This window comes from Anguilla anguilla, chromosome 17 (assembly GCF_013347855.1).
Source record: "Anguilla anguilla isolate fAngAng1 chromosome 17, fAngAng1.pri, whole genome shotgun sequence".
Taxonomy (NCBI): domain Eukaryota; kingdom Metazoa; phylum Chordata; class Actinopteri; order Anguilliformes; family Anguillidae; genus Anguilla; species Anguilla anguilla.
This window is the reverse complement of record NC_049217.1, coordinates 25,112,890-25,130,380: the sequence shown is the minus strand read 5'-3', so window position 1 is coordinate 25,130,380 and position 17,491 is coordinate 25,112,890. Positions and strand designations below refer to the sequence as shown.

Below are 17,491 nucleotides of genomic sequence, written 5' to 3'. Positions count from 1 at the left end.
ATTGTAACACACTTCTGGGTATGTACACCATATAGCTAGGTTTGGGAAGGAGCAATGGGAGTAGACAATGTACCTTAAATGAATGGAGACGACACAATGTGCAAACTTTATAGAAAATTGTTCACTTTCGTGATATTAGAAAACAAAGTTTGTACCAACTTACAACTGTAACGAGTTTGCATCAATAAACTCCTTTTAAAGAAAAGAAAATAATAAACAGGCCTATTTCACACCGTGTGCGTTTGTTTGAAAGTCTTTTTCCTCGGGTGCACCCTCAGAATGAATGTAAGTGTGAATGTCTATGGCCTGCGTGGATACAGTTCGTAGTGACAATGAGAAGTTCAGTCTTTCCGGCAGATGATGTTTCTGTCCTCTGCGTGCGGTTGTCAATGAAGATCAAGCTGGGTGGCTCGCCATCACTAATTGTTGTTCAGCCATAGACTGATTTCTTTGATGCTGCACTCCCTTCCCTCCTCAGAAGATTGGGTCATCACAATCACAGGATCACAAAGACACCAGGGTCCCCAAAAGTCCGGGGTCTCCAAAAGACCTGACCTGTATTACAAAAAAGGGCGTACAATCTTCTGTTGTATGCAACATAATACTAGGGTAATAACATTATAGGCCCTTTATCTGTTATACTCTTTTTACTGTACAGTATAATATTCAACTGTACAATATAATATTCAACTGTAGTGTCAAAAATATGTTTTCTGAAAGATCGCCAAAACAGGTTTGACCTCCCTATAGCTAGCTGAGTGATAAGTAAAAAAGCTACTCTTATTATAGCTCTGTTACATTAGTAATCTTCGCGTCTCACATTGCGAATCCTCATTTTTAAGCTGTTCATCTCTCGGAAAGAGATTAAAATTTACGGAGAAGTTGAACCTTCCTTACATTGTGCATTGTGGAATACAGCAATGATTGTTATTTATGTTCTCTTATTTTTTTGGAACTTGAAAGGTTTTGAAAAGGCAATTTTCAGATTTATCCTAATTAATTGAATTAATGAATCATACATTTTATTCAATTTATTGACTTGAAACAATCGAGGAAATATTGGGTAGCATTGCTTTGGAATACAGTTTATTTAATTTTGGTGAGGCAAGATAGCCTATATTGTTTGTAGTACAGTAACTTGGCGTCATTTTGATATCAACACTTTTAATGGCAGGCCTAGATTTTGCCAGTTTGAATGAATGAGTTATAGACAGTGTATGTCTTGTATGTGAGTAACTTGGCATTTTTGTACGTTGAAAACGTGTTTTTTTTAAATGAGATATCATTTCTTTTTGCATTTTAAAAAGCATTTTATTATGAGAGTGAGAAATGTGAAGTGACCCTGTAAGAAACGGTCGTGGATTATGGCTATCCTTGTGTGAATTTGTACAGTCTGATGAGCGTGTACCGTTGAGCACTTTCGCTTTGCTATATGTAAAACAGTGGCCGTGACAAAGGGTGCGGTGGCGTAAGTATAAACGCATGAGAAGCTCAGCTGAAAAATGCCCAGTGTATGTACTCGCGGATTTGACGGCCATCCTACGAGCCTTGATTGACAAAATTATCAGCAAGCTCACAGAATTAGAGCTCCCGAGGTCGCAACTTGTGTACTCTTCTGTCCTGCTCCGTTTTCGGTTATTTCGTCGAGATGCACTTTTAGTGTTTGTAAGGTTTATAAGGCATTTTGATTGGCTTATCTGCAGGTAGGAGTCTTCTTCACTGTTTTTCTAAACTAGATCAGTGACCTTACGTGAGAATTGGAAGTAGTAGAACCGGAACACTTGATAGTGGAGATAAGGAGCAGACGCATATGACCCAGCAATGTTTGCATATGATAAAATAACAATAGTACGAGAAAAATGAGGAGAAATTATGAAATTGAGTAGTTGAAACAATATGTTTTTTAGCAGAATGGGCATGTAGGTGAAGTTTGACATGATCACAGACTATAGTGCAAAGTAAATGAAGTGACCATGAGCGAGATGCGTTTCCTTATCGAATGGTATATATAACAGACGGTATAAGAAATCACTCGTTAAAGTGGTGGGTGAAGTAACATGTGATAATGTGTAGGAAATCTATTGCACTGATGTACTTTTGGCATGTTCAGTACTAGTAGTTATAATTATGATTGAGTCATGATTATAAATGTAATGTTTTAATGGGGAGTTGCAGACAGTACATACGTAGTAATTGTTTGTGTGTGGGTAGACAGAGAACAGGGCGAGGTAACACGAATGTAGAAATGTGGCGTTTGCTGATAAGAACGTTTTCTACAGTAGCCAAGTGAAGAAATATAGTTATTAGAAATGGCAGCCTGTGCAACTTTTTAAGAAAATCAATACATTTGCCGTCATGAAATGCATATGGCTGGCCGTGAGTGACTTTTGGTACAGCAAATATAAGTGTAAGAAAATGTTAGTGTAAAATATGAAAACATCTACCTGAGGGCGAGGCGGGATTCGATCCTTTGACCGCTGGCTTTCCAGTGCGTAACTTTGGCAGTACGCCACCACGACATAATTATTTAATGCGTGAAATGTCATGTCAAACCTGTCCATGGTTTTAAAGAAGAACACAGGCCAGTAAGCAGTGCTGAGCTCTGGCTGAATCCATATGGCCTGGTGATATTGTAGCCGGTTAACTGGACGTGTAGATGGTACGTCATAATGCAGTGTATACATTCAGTGAACGCCGGGTAGATGTGGTGCAAAAGCAATAATGAGAAGTAATAGACAATTATTAGTGAGGAAAAAAACCAGGTTAAAGAAACTTGTTCCTGGCTGGGCTTCAACCGGCGACTTCATGGTCCATAGACTATAATTTTGACCACTAGGCCACAAACAGACTAGCTGTTAAGACTGGAAATGTTTTAGACTAAAAAGATATGGCTATTTTGCGTGGGTATTCGAGATTTTGATTGGCTCGTGTAGGTGAACGATGGGCTGGTGTCGGTAAAATGTCCAATAGGGAGACAATTTGTCTGTGGGATAGGCGGCAGGAAGAAGAAGAAGGGAAAAACGCAAAATCCCCATAGTTTAGGGCTTTATTGTGTGGACATGTGAAGTTGTTTATGAATTCTGTCTGTTGAAATGGGGTGAGAATGTACAGAATTTAATGTTTTTAAGGGCTGAGTGTCTGTGGCTGTTGTGGTTATTTCTGTGGGGAACCCAGAAAAGTGCCAAACTCTCAGTGCTGTATAGGCATGGGGCATGCTGCCCCGCCAAGGCATAACTTAAAAACACGTTTTCAACATACAAAAATGCCAAGTTACTCACAATGTTACCCAATGTTTCCTAAATCGTTTCAAGTCATTTGGCCCTGTGTTTTTTAATCTTACCATCTAACAATGTCGTCATTCAAATTTGACTGTTCTGTATCGCACTGTTTTTCTCTAACAGAAATGATTAATGTCATTAAAAGTAATTAAGCTCCGTTTTTACAATGCACAAATAAGCATTATAACATGGTTCATGAAGAACTCACTGTACCGTAGCTAAGTAACCATGTGAACAATATAGCCTGCGGCCAGCATACAAGGTAGTTATCTTAATAACCAGTGTAGCCAAAATTACCTTACAACAATCTCGTGTATAAGCATGTCAACAGGAATTTGTACACATAGTACAACTATTGAAAATTCATGCTTCGTACGGTCTTACCTGCAAATAAAATATAAAAGCTTTTAGCTGACCACATACGCAGACACTCGCTCTCAGCTCGCTTAGCTTGTTGCTAGTATTCCAGCAAAGCTTACTACCAAGCAAGATGTCCTGTGCCCGCGAATCTCACACTGACTGGAGGCCACTGCCATCTATTGGCATCAGCTGGTATCGCAGTAGCTAACAGAGGGACAGGAAGATTCTTGCAGTAATATGTATCTCATGAAGAACACATTTTCAACGTACAGGAATGCCAAGTTACTCGCATACAAGGTAGCTAACATCAACCCCTTAGCACACATGCCAAATCTGGCCAATCCTTGCCCATTTTTAAAGCATATTTAAAGCTTTATAACTCCAGATGTGAACACTACATTACAGGCATTTAGCAGACGCTCTTATCCAGAGCGACTTACACAACTTTTACATAGCATTTTACATTGTATCCATTTATACAGCTGGATATATACTGGAGCAATTTCGGTTAAGTACCTTGCTCAAGGGTACAACGGCAGTGTCCTACCCGGGAATCGAACCTGCGACCTTTCGGTTACAAGCCCAGTTCCTTACCCACTGTGCTACACTCCGTCCATTTTTCAAGTCTCTACAGAGACATGAAAAATGGTTTAAATGAAGCAAGACATTTTACAATACTAACTTAGATTAGTTTATATTCATAATTTTGGAAGAAATAAAGTGCCACAAATGCAATTGTCTAGGCAAAAAATCAAAAATGAATTTCCTCTTTTTTAGTTTGCAATGAAATACTGAGAGATTGCATATAGACAGCAGGTTAAACTATACATGTCCTGGATCAAAAACTTCTTGACCACAAGTTCATAAAATCTAACGGTGGTTATGTAGAACTACTAAAGATTTATGAAGCAAAAACTAAGCAGTGTACCCAGCGTCTGCAAATCTATCCAAAATGTCTAAATTATGCATTGCTGTAAATCACAACATATTCACGTATTTCACTACAAATCAACTGTTTTGACTCAAAAAACTCACCGTTGCATCATTTTCAAGAGGGAATTACAAGCTTTCCGTCAGTACAGTGGTCTAAAATATGTAGGGGTCCAGAAACATCTCCAAAAATGAATAAAATGCTTTTTGTAAATTATAAAGCATATAAATAAGCCCCTTATGAAGGTTTAAGATGAAACATTGATATCAGCTTAAAAAATAATGCAAAAACATTGTCACACAATGCGGCACAGTACCTAAATGTGTAATAATTAACTCTCGTATGTACTGTATTTCTGTACTCTGTACTCTCGTAAGTTTTCTTGTATGAGGATAGGACAACATGAAAACAATTTTCTACCGTCCACCACATTTGGCAATGTTCCAACTCTCACGTCATCACTGTTGCATGCATCACAAAAACTACTAAACTACCAACGAACGCTTACATTACAGTGTGAAATAGGCTATCCTCATTATAAAATGCCACTAACCTATTTAAAGACACTCAATTTCAAAAATAACGTATAACCAAAATATTTTGAGCAGTAATACTTACATAGCGATGATGAAACCTTATCTGTGTTCAGTAGATAGAGACAGAGACAGTAAACGATGTCAGCTAGGTCTATCAGCAAACATATGGCTTAGCTATGCTCAGAAGTCCTCAATAATAATAGTATTTTCCAAGAAACTACAAAAAATCATTGATAACGTTTCATCAGTTGCAGTGTCTTTTACTGTTACCACAGAGAGAATGCATAAGTGAATGCGATGATGAGAAAACCTTCGGTTACGCTGAGCTATAAAACGCTATTCCAAAAGCAAAATTAGACATGTTGTACATTAGAAAGCTTATACTGTCACCTACTGAATAAATGAATTGTCCAGACTGTACTAAAAAGGGCAACAACGCCGTAAACAACACGTGTGGTATTACGCACAGCTATTTTGGAAGGTACCCAGGCGTCACAAATGCGCGTATATTTCACAAACGGATTGTCCAAGACAATATATGACCACTCAGTCTCAAAAGGGACATCTCTACGCATAAAACCAATAGTAAGGTTGTATATTTATTCAATATTTTGTCCCAGATATTCACTGTAGAATGCCATGGTATAATTTTTTAAAACTTTGTCTTGTTTATTTTGTTATTCAGTGAGCAGCGTTTTCACTGCTGTATTGGCATATCATAGGGCTATTGTCGGGTTTATCTTGTTGCTATGACGGAATACGATTTTTGAGTAGTGAAAATTTTTATGAATGCCCAGATAGACAGTATTGTCCATTATGTCATGGGTGGGGGGCGTAGTTGCAGATGAGACTGCAGGGAGGGGGTGCTTGTTAAATGAACGACCAGAGTGACAATGGTGGTGCTGCGAAACTCCATATTCAGCATAGCTGTCTTGTATCGTCTACTAATGAAACTAAAACAAAGCGTCTCATACTTTGGTTTCAGGACCAATGAATGTCTGAGTTGAACAATCTAGGCACACCGGCATGCCGACCATTAGGTGTGTGCTAAGAGGTTAAACACTGTGAAAATGCTGAAAGGCGGAACTGACCCGGAAATATTTTACAGATGCAAAAGCAATAGTTGAAATGTTGTATTTTTAGTTAGCCAGCAAGCCAGTGTAATGAGTTAGAGATTTGCTTCAGTCAGAGGGGGGGACTAAACCCAAGTCTGTCAGTCCTGAAAACAGTTGCAAAAGGCAACGGCACTACCCAGTGAGCGAGTGAAGTAGACGTCAGAGCTGCAAAGTTTTAAATCTTCGCACTTGTATATATGTTGATTTTGTTTTTGTATCTGATGTCTTCATTGGTTGTTGTACATAAAATTACCAATGGGGAGACATTCTTTGTGGGCTAGGAGCATTTGTGGCAGGAAAAATAAGAATAAGAACACAAAATACCCTTAGTTTGGGGCTTTATTGTGTGGACGTGTGAAGTTGTTAATGAATTCTGTTGAAATGGGGTCAAAGTGTACAGATACTCATGTTTTTAAGGGATGAGTGTATGTGTTGTTGCGGTTATTTCTGTGGGGAAGCCTGAAAAGTGCCAAGCTCTGTGCTGTATAGGTATGGGGCATGCCCAGCCAAGGCGTAACTTGGCGAGATGGCATATCTGCCATCCCAATCACAATGCCTCCTTCACACTAAAGAGTGGATATGTTAGCAAGCTAAAAGTTAACTCACTCACTAAAAATAAAAGAATGTGAAAACAGGACTCCAGGTAGCTCAACTGTGATCATAAAACATCCTACAATGAATTTGATAAGTTATAATCATTTACATCATGTTCTGATCAAATGATGAACTTATCTGAACACGATCTACTCATGGAATGTTTTTGCCTTTTTGGTCTCACTGCTCTGCTGATCACGCAGTGCACATATGCGAGAGGTGTCACTCAAAATCAAAAATCAAGGCAGAACTTCCCTATTTTGCACTTCTGACAAGCTAATAGTGGGTTAAATTGATTTCACTCATTTTTTTAACAAAAAATATTTAGCAACCCATATTTTCTACCGGGTTACAGCATTTTTATAAAATTATTGTCAGTTTTTAATTAGTATGTTTACCCATCTTCTGTTGATTTCATACTGAAACATTTTCACACACAAAACGTGGGCCACATTATAATATCAGGCTTTTCTCCCTTTTTGATTCCGTTTTTGCGGGAATAGTTCACTGCCTCGGGTCATCGCTTCAGTTTTAGTCACTGGTTTTAGTGCATGTTTTCAATAGAGTGTTACAATAATTACATCTTTTTGGAGGCCAACTCTGCAATTACATCCCCATGGGTTCCCTCAACTAATTTTCAATTCATTTTTACCATAGGCATTTTGTTTTCTGTCGAAAATAAGGTCTGAGGTTAACGTGTGTCGAAGAGAGTTTTATGTTTTGTTCTACGAGATAAATTACACCCATTAATATCTCAACCGTGAATTTAGAAGACGTTATGTGCTTTAAAAAAGTAAGTTGCTAACAAATTGCTATGTTGAAACTACAACGATTTGTTTGGCTCAAAAAAAAAGTGAACTTACTTCTGGGGTTTAGGACTATAAACTGTAACACTCTATTGAACGTTTTTTGTGCAAAGTTAAGATATTTTACATATTTAGATATGTTAAAGGATTTCGTGTTTAGACTCAAAAACTAAACTGAACTGTCCCTTCAAGTTCAATGTCTTACCTTTACAACTTTTCCCCACACCCAAATAAGCAAGACAATAAGTCCAAGTTTGACAGCCATTTTGTAAAACTACGTTTAATGTAGGCTAATAGAAAAGTATAGTAGGCCTATATGTTTTAAGTGCATAGTAGTCAATTAAATCACAAAATGGTGCCATATGTCTAATAACAAATATGGATTCCCACAGATTAAACTGCATAAAGTATTCAGTTTGTTAATAAAATTTTAATGCAGACTCATCAAATTCAACAACCACACTTCCGAAAGTCCGTAGCCTACATCTTTATACCCAATACATTACAACTTGACAAACCGTTAATATGAAATAATTCTATCATTCATGTTACGTGAAAAGATCATGCTGAAATATGGTAACTTCCATACCCAGCCTATACATTATGGCGAGCGATAGAGTTTTACTTTCTTATTTGTTTCAGACATGACGCAGTAATGTTGGCAGAGCAGTGAGTGAAAACATTGAGAGCTGTAGGCAAGCAAGACTATTTATGTATACAATTTATGTGATTCTGCATATCTGAGAGCATGATGAAAAGAAAAAGAAATACAATTTTACCTGACTGACACAACTCCTGATTGTTCCCACTCACAAATTGGAGTCGTTTCCGTAAAACCGTGATCCAGATCGAGCAAATGTGAAAATCTCCGTAGCACCAAATGATTGCAAAGGTGGTAAATAATTTCCCATTGGTAAATGCAGTGTCGCAGTTTTCCTATTGGCTAAGCAAGCGTTGATGGGCATGGGCGAGGGCTCTGAACGAATAGAGGAAACGCCACCGAGTCTTGTACTTTCTTCAAACTGTAGTGCTTCCTGTAGAACAGAAAGGGCTTCACCATGGCAAGTACTGTAACTATTTATTAACACAATCTGTTGAAACATCTTATATTATTCATGTCCACGTCCACATACCATCCCCATCCTCACTCACTTGGCCTCTGATTCAACTAAACTGAACCTGCACAACAAAAAGTTTTCAGTAAAAAAAGTTTGGTGGGTAGAGTGAGAATAAAACAGGGAAATGAAGACAAAGTGAAACTAATGAAGAGAGCTGGAGCCCTGCATACTGCAGCACATATGTAGGTGCGCATGGATTGAATTTGGGGGGAGTGTTTAGTTTGTGTTGTAGTAATAGTAACTGGAGTAGTCGTAATAGTAGGTGTGTATGTGTGTGTGTATGTGCATGTCTGAGACTGAGAGTGAGTGTGTGAGAACTGCAAGTCATTTTACAGAACACTTTTTTTTCTGTATTTAAAGCAAACCATTAAAATCCTTTCTGTATCAAGTCCTTTTTTGATGGAAGAAAAAGACACACAAGTGAAAGGATGGACTGTGGGTGTCTTGGTAAGGAACCATTGATTTCAGGATTATACCTGTCCTAATGGTCAGGAGATTCAAGATTTCAAGTTTGTGGCTTGAAAAGGCTATTGACACCACCTCATGTGAGGCATGCAGCCAGTACCATAATGACAGCATTAGCATCGCAAGTGACCTGTGATCACAATATTTTAATGTATTTTTTTTTACATTCCACGTTTCATTTCCACATGTATTGAACAGCAGATTAATTCAGTCTGAAACATATACAATCAATTTTATGCCTTGAAATGCAAAATAGAACAGATATCACTGGAATATTTAATGATGACAGTTTGTGCTATTTGTATGAGTAACTAATTAAAAAATTCAAAGAGTAACTCAGTGGGAAAAAGCATGCAATGCATTAATTATTTGGTTGTGTGTGTAAGGTAGGTTGTTTTGGATGGCTGGATACTGACCAGCTTCAGAGATATGCAGCAGAGCAGTATGCTGCTAAAGACACCGGGAACATTACCTGTACGTTACAAATATTCTACACAAAACCTGTCCAAAAATCGACAGACGCTACAAGTAAAAGTTTCATTTAAAGCAAATAAATAAAAAAGTTTAGTTCATCAACAAATCAGTACAAATCAAGATAAAATGGACAGAGTACAATAGGTTTTAAGCTCGGTATATTTTCCTGAAAAATCTGTCAGAGGTATTAAATTGCAAATGTACGACAAAAGATCACATTAGTCTCGTGCATATTTCATATGTAGATTAATTCACTCACTTTAAAGTTCAGTAAGGTATCGAGGAAATTCATGATAGGGTTTGTGTTCCTGTGAACACCGTGGTTTCCCCCAGGTGGAGGCGCTGCACCTCCACAGAATTCATGAGCACCTCCGAAAACATCAGAGACAAATCAATAACACCTCTGACTCAGGCCTCCATAATCTTACATTGAACCGTTCAATAAATGTGGTGCGATTGAACAAGACTGGCTTTGGTTTTGTGAAGCCATGTTTTCACCAGGCCAGGTGTCGGCTACACCATTGGTTGCCAAAGCGGTGGGTAGAACCCGTGGGGGAGACACAGTGAGGGCTGAAGGATTAAGGCACAGTACAGGATGTGTGTGTGGGGGGGAAGTGGGGGGGGCTGCTTACAGAATTTACGGTTAACAAAGGGGGGCCCTGACCAAAAAATGTTTGGGAATCACTGGGCTATACCCTGCAAATACCATGACTTGCCACTTGAAGCCACCACTGCATACCCTCTGAGGCACTTCCCCTTCCTCTATTTTCCTGGGGAAAACCTTGGAATACCCTGCGCTTATCCTGTGTAGTTAATATCAGAAATTGTTACTAAAACTGACAATTGTCGCGGATCTATTACTTGAAGTACCAAAATATATGTAATATACACAAATAAAACATATACACAGTATTGTCAGTATGTCACTTGAATTATGCCACCTGCACACCAGAACCATTTCAGCTGAAGTAAAGAGCAGAGAATCGTGTCTCTCATCCGGTAGCAGTCCTTACAGTCTGACTGCGCTGGCCTGTTCTGGCTGTGCTTGTGCCAGCTCGTTTGGGGAGTGTCTCATGGTCATGTGTGTATGTGCTGATCTGGAATCAGTTTAGGATTTAGAGTACTTATGGCTTGATTTTACAATCCCTTCAGTTGATTGGTTCTTACTTGCAGGGTGTAGGGTGGAGGGGCAGGTGGTTTACAGGGGTCCACAGGTGGGTTCCCTCCTTCATCAATGTTTAATTGATATACCCACTACATGTCCAGAGGGCTCAACAGCATCACCTGGCATCCCAGGTATACCCCACTCTGTACCTACCCCCGTACCAGCCATCTTGGGGCCCAGCTGGGGTTTCTCATCTTCATCCAGAGCCAATGGCTGCTTTGTTAAGCTGCCTCAGAGAGTGACTGTATGGCTTGTTGCTGTGCCTGGTCCCTTATTCCCATTTCTCGCAGGAGCCTAGTGGCGGGTGTAGTAACAAACCCTCAACAGCAAATTTTCATTGGGAGTACCTGAACCTTTTATCCGTGTTGTTCAGCGTTGGCTGCTAGTTCTGTGTATCTCAGCTTCTTGCATTCGTACACTTTTGCTCCTCCCATGTACAGTAATTGTCTGATCTGCAATATATACAGGCTTAAAACTGACGGCCACATCAGGTCTGAGGTTTGTTGCAGCTGTCCCTGGGGGGGGTGGAGAGTTCTTCTTTGGTTGAGGTCCCTCCAGCACTGCTTGACAGGATTAGCTAGGTAAGAGTGAAAATGTTATGGAAAACTAAGTTATAAAGTCTTTTGAGCTTCAACAGAGCGATGGCATGCTGATAAGGAAAACAAAGGGCAAAAGGGAACAGTGCTATTATATTATAAAATTACACTTGCGCTTCTGAAAACTGACAGGCTAATTCCTGTAGATTTTGAAAACGCAAGGTCACATTGTACATTCCCTTTACTGATACTTTTTCACTGTAAGACGGAAATATATTTACAGAATTGGACAAGACTTTATGTTTTAAGGTGAATTTGTCATATTAAATACGGATTTCATCTGTTAAAAATAAAATATAATCACATATGTTTAAATCAAATGAACTGCTTTTTCATTTGAAATTTGTCAGACATGTTAGGCGTATGTAGGCTACTTAAAAAGGAAAATGCAAAAGTAAATTAGTTTTGAAATTTAATTGGTTTTATGTTTTATATTATCCACACACATAAGAGAAATGAAATTACACAAACAATAATGAGTTACCACTTTCCAATTTGCAAACGAAAAGTCCAGTGTGGGGTGTGTGAGTGTGTTTGGTGGGGGTTGTGAGAGTGTTTGGTGCGGGGTGTGTGAGAGTGTTTGGTGTGGGGTGTGAGTGTGTGGTGTGGCGTGTGTGAGAGTGTTTGGTGTGGGGTGTGAAAGTGTTTGGTGTGGGGTGTATGAGGTGTGTTTGGTGAAGGGTGTGTGAGTGTGTTTGGTGTGGGGTGTGAGAGTGTTTAGTGTGGGGTGTGTGAGTGTGTTTGATATGGCGTATGTGAGTGTGTTTGGTGCGGGGTTTATGTGAGTGTGTTTGGTGCTGGGTTTGTGTGTGAGTGCATTTTTAATACTGAAACATGCATAGTAAAAAGAGGGGTCTTTTTCACACCCACAATGGTGGTTTACATCAGTTATACATCAGTTAGGATTTCCTGTCTCAAGATGACTGGATACTTACCATCTGCTAAAGACACAGGGGACGTGACCTGGTGAGCATCACAAATATACTGTATCACACCTGCCCTCAGATACTACAAAAAATGTTTTATTTAAAGCAAATACATCAAAAAGTGCAGTTTATCAACAAGCCATTACAAATCAAGATGAAATTGGCAGAGTATCATGTTTTAACCCTTGGTATACTTTATCAAAAGCTGTCAAAGTTGCATCTATAAAGAAAGATCCTGTCACATTAAGCAGTCTTTTGCATATTTCATATGTGGATTATTTCAGTCACCATAAAGTTCAATTAGGTAACCCTTAGTATCAGGGATAAGAGCAGGGATGCTTTTCATCAACCAGAGGGCAGTTTTGACAAGGAATGTCATAACAGGGCTGGTGTTCCTGTGAACACGGTTTCCCCCAGGCATTAACAGCAGAGACGCTGCGCCTCCACTGCATTCACGAGCGCCTGCGCAAACATCAGACACAAACCAACAAACCTGAGACTCAGACCTCCATCATCCTATGTTGAACCATTCAATACATGTGGTGTGATTTAACAGGACTGCCATTGTGAAGTCATGTTTTCCCCAGGCCAGGTGTAGGATATACCCTCAAACGCTCGCTTTCCAAAATGGGCGGCGGAACAGGTGGGGGAGACATGGTGGGTGTTGAAGGATAAGGGCGCAGTGTAGGGTATGTGTGTGCATGTGCGTGTGTAACTGTGTGGGTAGGCGGGTTGGGGGGGGGGGGGTGCATTTCCTATTAACAATGGGGGGCCCCAACCAAAAATGTTTGGGAACCACTGAGCTATACCATGTGAGTGACTCACCACCCCACACCACCACTGCATACCCTCTGAGGCACTTCCCCTTCCACTATTTTCCTGGGGAAAACATTGGAATAACCTGTGCTTATCCTGTGCTTTTCAGTTAAGTTCACTCATTGTTCCTGAAACTGATATAATTGTGACCGATTTATTACATGGAACACAGGGATATATACAATATATAAAAATAAGACATATACAAAGTATTTTTTTTCAGCATGTATATTGAATTAATACCACCTGAACCACAGGAGCATTGAGCTGAAGGAAAGAGCAGAGAGGCGTGTCTCTCCTCCTGTACCCTGTGTGCAAACTGAGCCACTGGGGAGAACTAATGCTGCAGTAACCAGAGGAACCCAGAGAGACCAAATGTGTCCATCAGCAGACTCCCTGTCAGTCAGCTGATCACATGGGCATAGCCGAGGTTAAAACACATTCATGTTGCATAAATTTTGTATTGTCTATGTCATATCGTATACTATCACATGACACAGGTTAAAAAGTGCAACTACACTACTGTGGGTTACATTTTTGCAAATGACTGTAAATAGGCCTTTCATTTACAACTGATTACAAACAAAACTGTCTGTAGTCAGACATAAGAAGATACTTGGAAATTTCTATATCAAAAACAATGAAAAGTAAATGCATTTAAAAATATTAGGCGGCTGGTCGATTCACAATTTGCTAGATACTGGAGAAAAAAAATATGAAGTAGTTACACAATCTACCACCAGTGTAGAGTAGTGTTTAGTGTGGCATGTCACCAACACTGTCCTCTTCCAGAGTCACTCTGTCAGGCTCCTCTGCTTCACTCACTACAGAACTCCGTGTTCCGTATCCAGATGATGCTGAACTCTCTGGTTTACTCCTTTTCAGTCACTGTGACACCTTTTTGGAAAGTTTCTCAGCAGGTTGGTAATCCCACACAGAGCTGCCTGCTTCAGAGGGGGCTGGAGTCCCTCCACTCACTGTAACACAACACCACCAACAAGCTCTGTTAAACTCAGATTCATCTGTATTACATTCTGTACATTACATTCATTTTTGTTATTTTCAGCAACTGCTGCATAATGATTTAAGATAATGACATGATTTAAGATCATTATGTGAATCATTGTCTTCTGTGGTGAATGGATGTTTCTCATTCGTAGTTCATATGCATGCATAGTTTAAATTGATCCAAATCAGCAAACTGTTTGATGTTCATATGTTTGTCCAGATGGTTATTAAATACTTTGTTTTAAAAGTAGTACTTTAGTGTGGTGTTCATATATGTGGGAGATGTATGTAAAATGTCCTGCATACAAAAGCTAAGTATTAACTTGTAGACTGCATTGTTATGCGTTTGAGAAGGTGTAAAAGCTTTTACAATGTAGACTAGAACAGTCACTTAGAAAGTACATTATAAATTGATCATTGTTAAATCATTGTATAATGTACATGGTGATGGTTGTTAATGGACTTGAAGCTAAACTGTAGGTGCTGAGAAATTCTGTAAAAAGGAAGATTATGAACAAAACTCACAAGGAGGAGGAAGTAAATCAAAGCTGTTTCTCCTCTTCCTGAATGGCAGTGTGGATCCCTCTGTCTCTGGGTCAACCCCAGCCTTCAACATCCCCCCTGTCAGCTCCTCCTCTCTTCTGCTCCATTCCTCCCCAAAGTTCTCCTGCTTAATTTCCTTTTTCTTTTCCGCAAAAAAATAAATAAAACAATTGTATGTTAAAATTCTAGGGGGCTGACGGATTTACAATCTGTTGATTCACATCAGGGCTGCCAAAGCATGTTTGTGGAGATCGACAGTCCTTTAGGTTTTCATAGGTTTTGTTAGTGTCGAGGTGAAAACCTACAGTACCTACCGTAGATCTCCAGAAACAATTTTGGGCAGCCCTGCATTACAGTACATTTTGTAAAAAACAAAAAATGATTAAATTAGTGATACAATCTATCACATGGACCAGTGTAGAGCAGTGTTTAGTGTGGTGTGTCACCTACACTGTCCTCTTCCAGGGTCACCCTGTCAGGCTCCTCTGCTTCACTCACTACAGAACTCCGTGTTCCGAATCCAGATGATGCTGAACTCTCTGGTTTACTCCTATTCAGCCACCATGACACCTTCTTACTGGAAACCTCATGAGCAGATTGATAATCCCACACAGAGCTGCCTGCTTCAGAGGGGGCTGGAGTCCCTCCACTCACTGTAACACAACACCATCAACAAGCTCTGTTACACTCAGACACATTAACATTATATTCTGTTATATATTTTCTATTTTCAGCAACTGCTAAACTGTATCATAAATGTTTTTAAGATTATGTTGATCATGTGAATCAAAAAAATTCCAAAAATATTTATGATGGTTATATGAATTGTTGCCTTCTCTGGTGCATGGATATGTTTTTCATTTTTACTTAATCTGCAAGAATATGTAAAACTGATGCATGATCGTATGTTTTTCCAGATATTAAATCCTTTTTTACATTGTACATTAATCTGCTGTGCATGAATGTGGGAACACCACCAACAGACTCTGTTACACTCAAATTCACATGTTGGATTCTGTTTTATTTAAGTTATTTTCTGAAACTGCAGCATAATAAATATTTTTGAGATCTTCTTGATTCACATAATGATTTATGATAATTAGGTTATTTAACCTCATTATATGAATCATTGACTTCTTTGGTGCAGTATGGACTGCTTAATTTGCAATCATATGTTATACTGATTCAAATTACAAATCTGTTTCATGTTCATATGTTTGTCCAGATGGTTATCACATCTTTTGTTTTTAAAGTAATATTTTAGTCTTGTGTTCATATGGGAGGTAAGGGTTTTAATGGTTACCCTCAGACCTAATACGAACAGACACTATTTACAAAGAACTTCACACGTCCACACAATAAAGCCCCAAACTAAGAAGATTTAGTGTTTTTTCCTTCTTTTGTTTCTTCTTTTTCCTGTCAATTACATCATCACAAATGCTCCAGGCCAACAAAGAATATGTCTCTCCATTGGACATTTAGCTACATCAGCCAATAAAAACATTGGATACACATGGAATATGGACATATACAGAACTGCACATCTTTTAAATAAAAGAGTTCACCAGTAGCTCACTGGCAGCGCATTTACCAATATTACATTACAGGCATTTAGCAGACGCTCTTATCCAGAGCGACTTACACAACTTTTACATTGTATCCATTTATACAGCTGGATATATACTGAAGCAATTTCAGTTAAGTACCTTGCTCAAGGGTACAACGGCAGTGTCCTACTTGGGAATCGAACCTGCGACCTTTCGGTTACAAGCCCAGTTCCTTACCCACTGTGCAACACTTCGTCCAATAGGACCTTCAGACAAGTGAGAGGCACGGACTTGGTAACATAGCCTAGCTTGCTAATAAATAATTGCATAAGCAATTTTAACTATTGCTTTTGCGACTGAATAATCGACACAGGAAACTAATTTATTTTTCTGAAATCCAGTCACTATCATTTCACGGATCGTTCACATTTTTATGATGAACCTGAAAAATCATCAAACCTGAAACAGTTGTCTAACTTCTTTAAAATAACGAGCAAATGACAAAATTAGAAAACATCTTTTTTTATGGCAAAGTTCTATATAATTGTTTGAATCCTTCTGGGCAAAATACACCCACACTTTAGACACTTTCGGCATTTTGACTGAGTTTAACATTTGACAGTTTGCTGACGAATAAACAGAACGAGTGTATAACTTTAGTACAGACGGCACTAAAATGAATCACCAAAATCTGTGTTGCCATTCAGCCCGGTAGGTAATGTTACTGGTCGTATGGAAACTACCGCAAGATAATGATTTCTTCACAACAGGTAAGCTGTATCAATTTTTTTACAGTGAGAACGGTCAAATTGACTGCTGCACCATTTCTACTGTAAACTACTTTTAAACTAAGCTACTGTAGCTACCCTGCAAATGACACATTTATATATTAATGTAGCTCTATAGATCATCTACAGACATACAAACAATTAGTAGGTCTGTTGTGTACTCAATAGAGTGTACTCAACACTTCATTTAAAAATATGACAAACACTTTCATTTATTTGTCATCATGATAAAGGAAAAATGACTGAATCCATGCCTATGTAGCTACTTCTTTCAGATAGTAATGTATGTGTGTTTTGCTTGTTTTTATGAGTATGCATGTCTCTTTCATAGCCTAAATTTATGTGAGTGACTATAATCACTTACTCATAACAAACACAGTTCAAAAAGTAATGACATCAGAAGAAAAACACTTTTTCAACAAACA

The 17,491-nt window shown here is 38.8% G+C and overlaps 1 protein-coding gene across 1 annotated transcript in view; it reads right to left on the bottom strand.

Annotated features, from left to right (window-relative positions):
• LOC118217155 overlaps positions 1–17,491 on the bottom strand; it is a 152,494-nt gene that overhangs the window by 113,358 nt on the left and 21,645 nt on the right. The gene's annotated exons all lie outside the window — the stretch shown is intronic.